The sequence below is a fragment of the Lactuca serriola genome, chromosome 4, assembly GCF_051521515.1.
Source record: "Lactuca serriola cultivar US96UC23 chromosome 4, Lser_US96UC23_V15, whole genome shotgun sequence".
NCBI classification, from domain to species: domain Eukaryota; kingdom Viridiplantae; phylum Streptophyta; class Magnoliopsida; order Asterales; family Asteraceae; genus Lactuca; species Lactuca serriola.
Window position 1 is genome coordinate 170128822 of NC_136411.1, and position 4223 is coordinate 170133044.

The 4223-nt window shown below is 30.2% G+C and overlaps 1 long non-coding RNA gene across 1 annotated transcript; it reads right to left on the minus strand.

Annotated features, from left to right (window-relative positions):
• Positions 1-214: 214 nt before the first annotated feature.
• LOC145100437 (uncharacterized) lies at positions 215-3329 on the minus strand. Its single transcript, XR_013705045.1, has 4 exons — positions 3204-3329; positions 1791-1827; positions 1465-1699; positions 215-836 (listed from the first exon to the last, which is right to left on the minus strand). It is a non-coding gene; the product is annotated as an uncharacterized LOC145100437 (long non-coding RNA).
• Between the last annotated feature and the right edge of the window lie 894 nt (positions 3330-4223).

Below are 4223 nucleotides of genomic sequence, written 5' to 3' on the forward strand. Positions count from 1 at the left end.
AACAATTATAGTAAATTCAACAGAAATCAAACCAAATGCTCTGATACCAAGTAAAAAAAAAGTTTGCATGCAACCTAAATAGAATTTATGTTTTCTCTATTGAACCTATAACTAAGAACATAAAAAAAAAAATTCCTAAAAACCCTAGGATATTTTTGAAACTTAATAGAAGAAGGTTTTAGGATTACATACATTTTAGTTGTTATAGCAAACAACTAGAATTCTTGTTTTATGATCTCTTGGAAGCAAGCACAACAAGTGTTGTGCCTCTAATGGAATCACACCCAAGCTAGCAATATGATAATAAGAGAAAGGAAAAATGAAAACATAAGATATGCAAAAAATGTTTCAAGAAATGATTGAGCACCTGCAACAGATGGACGACGTTATGGAGGCAGTCAAGGCGAAGCTTGAGGAAGGATACGTCATAAAAAATGATTTCCACCAAACTATCTTGCACAAGGCTGCCATATATGAATTATGTAATCTCAAAGAAAGTTCTAGATGATGGAAAAGGTGAATATGTGTACATGCAGGACAATATTGCATTTATGCAACTGTGTATCCTTAGGAGGAAGGGCACGTTGAAGTAGATGATGGAGACTCAACCTGACAACTGACTTAGCTTTCGTCTATCATTTGTTCACTTGTATGAATATATATCAGTCTCTTTTGACGGCTATAATAGATTTAACAAAAATTACAGCAAAAACCTTATGTAAAACTCAATGAGAATGTACTTTCTGGTAAAACTTGGCAACTAAAAGGGAAAAAAATAGCAACGCATGTTTGTTGATATATTCTACATTGCACCATACTTTCGTTTCTTCTATTACCTACAAAATATGATGGTTGAATAAGAGAAAATTAGAAATGTCAATGCTTTGATATATATATATATATATATATATATATATATATATATATATATATATATATATATATATATATATATATATATATATATATATATATATATATATATATATACGTTTCTCCACATGTGTATATATGTTCTATTTTTTGCTCTTTTGTGGTACCATCTGGGCATCTTGTATGTGCATGTGGCCCTTATTTTGGTTAATTTTGTGAACTGTTGTTTATTTTTTTTTTGTGAACGTCGGGTAAATGATGCCCCTATAAAGTGATAAAATTCATTAAGATGATAATAGAACATTATGTAATTACTAAAACTAGTGAAAGCGAGAAATAGACTTTTAAAAATAAACATAAAATGCGTACTTAGTTTCACAAAATGTGATTTTTGCATAACTTCTAAGTAATACATATGAAAGTTAGCCAACTTTGATGCTAAAACGTTTTGTTTTGTTTTTTTTTGTTTTTTTTTTGTTTTTTCTTTTTTTTTCTTTCTGTAGCTTACTCATAATTATGGCATTAAATAATAATGCAAATGACATTATACCCTAAAATTAAAAGGAAAATTACAATTTATGAGATGCTTACTTCAAAGCTCGAGAGATTCCAAGAGCAATGTAAATACGAAGCCCCCTAGATAAAGGCATGTATTTCATGCACTCCTTCCGTCTTCACTTGTGTGAAAAAAATATCCAATCTACTATTGTACTTCAAATTTGTTTTCTTAAATATGCATTACAATTCAAAACTGTAGAAAATTATGCCAAAGAAAAACTGCTACCTTATGGGCTCTGATGAAGGGCTGCAGATGAATTATGTGTATCTGAAACACATAATTTTTATTCAAAATTATATTAAAAAAGAAGATAACATATATAAATTATAAAATTCAAAAAAAATATGATTAAGCCCACCAGTCATTTGATTCTCCGTCTAACAACTCCAACACGTCTACAAAAAAAATATATCAACAATATATTAGAAAAAGTCATTTAACAATGATGGATTGATGACTTTCACCATGGTTTTTGAAAACAATAATCAAGATCCAAGATAAATTAAAGGTCACAAGCCAAAGGGTTCCTAATACCTCAATGATTTAATCTTTATGTAAACAGAAAGACATATACACATGACATGCATATTCGTGTTGAATTCCCATAATACCCCTTCATATCATGTGTAGTAGAAGTGAAGGTGTAGCAACTTATTGAGAGAAATTTAGAATTATGGGGCTTATGCGTCCTTCATAAACTGTAAGACCCCTAAAATTAGGACCAAATGAAGGACAAAATATCTATGAAACCTATGAAATTAGGACCAAAATTAGGAAGCACAAGTGATAAAAATCAATATATTAAGGATCATTACTGATAAAGGCTTCATTTTTAAGTAATATTAAAATCAGAAAGCACCAGAAAGACAAAAAATTAAGTTATAGTCTTTCTGGTTGTTTTACCCCCAAAAGGATAATGAAAATTGAAGAAATAAAACTTACATCAGAAAGGTCTGTAAAACACGAAACAACTATGTTCATGTAGGTTCAAATCTGAAATGTTCCAAAATTAGTTCCTAAAGGTCTTGCTTTTGCATTGCCAGTTCTTGAGGACTTGGGGTTTGTGTCTGAGGTGACTTTTATGGAGGCCCATTGCTACAACCCATAATAACTTTTTTAATAAGCAATTCAAGAAATTGGATGCAGTTAAAGTTTTGAAAAAAAAAACAATTGTCATATGGTCATTCCACTTTTTCTTAGATATGGCATCAAGAAGTTTACCAAATGCATATTTCTGATTTCTATGTAAGGATTTTACAAAGTAATATACAGGGGGTAGGGGAAATGGCTTTGAAAGGGTTTGGAAATCAAGGTAATAAAGAAAAAATTGCATCAACATTTCCCCTGATAACAATAGTAAACATCATGTTGGTAAGAAAGCTATTTACAAACAGGAGGGTTTCACACATGGATCTACTTTCTTTATGTTTAATACTTAATTTATTTATCCTTCTTTACAAATCAACATGAAAATAATAATTTGCCACAATCATTCAGAAACGGAAGAATGGGTTGTCGGGTATTTCGTCTTCGACCAACGGAAGAATGGGTTGTTGGGTATTTCGTTCCCAAGGAATAAAGCCTTTTTGTTCCTGACTCGTAGTATGATTAAGAAGTATTTCAAAAATCAAAAAAACTTACATATCAAGGAAACCAATTTGTCGATATTTTTGCACATATTTAGAAAGATTGGATAAAGTTTCTTTGCATATGAGAGAGAGAGAAGGAGAGAGAGAGAGAAGGAGAGAGAGAGAGTTTGCAATTGACATACCTTATGAATCAGAATTGTTGGAGTCCAAATTGTAATTGCTTGGAGGAAAAGACAACGAAAATGTCTAACGCAGAGGATCGGAAACGAAGAAGGAAGGAATTCAAAGAATGTGAAGAAACATATGTAATATGGCGTTGGATGTAAAGAGTCGTTGTGTACATATTGTTGTGGTTAAAATCAGAAATAGGTGAACTTTACTGTGTATAGGCACGAGGGGTTTTAATATATATGTTTAAATCTTATATTTATATGGTTTGTTTATAAATTTGATGTAAATTAGTTAATGTAGATGTTTAATTTAAGAAATATAAATTAATTTACGTACATGAATTTAATATTTTAAAATTATTATTTTGCTCCAAATTAATTTTTTTAATAACCTTTTTTAAATCAAATCTTCAAACTTTTTGGAAGTGTTTGTGAATTATTTACGTATAAATTATTTATACAAAAAGATTTGTATTTTATACCACTTAATATTTAAGATATAACTAATACGTTTTAAATATTATAAGTTATCTGAAGTTAGTGTTTAGACGGGTCATTTAATGCAATACAGTTCTGTCTCGTTTTTTTCAATTCACTAAATCTATTTAGGTTTCTTCTAAGACTTCAATCTTTGAGTCATACAAGTTTGTAATCATGTTCTAAAGTGTTTATGAGTGTTTTGTTACAGTTGAGAGAGTACAATATGATTATGTAGTGAGGTATATTAATTAGTATTGTTAATGTAAAACAATATGGTTCATGAATACACGAGATATTCATGTTGTGTATCTGAGTGTGTTCATCATCATCTTTTTTTTTTTATACAATACGCTTACAATGGTTTTATAGATTTTTTTCTCCGAAATCAGTCTCAACGGACCCGACAACATGTCGTCGGTATAGGGTATATATATCCTGGTGACTTTTTCTACTTCCAACAACGAGGCTACGCCGACGATATTTTACCAACGACATGTCTTCGGCATAGGATTAAAAGAAGTGGTCGGGATAAAGGTCGATTCTTATTGTGTG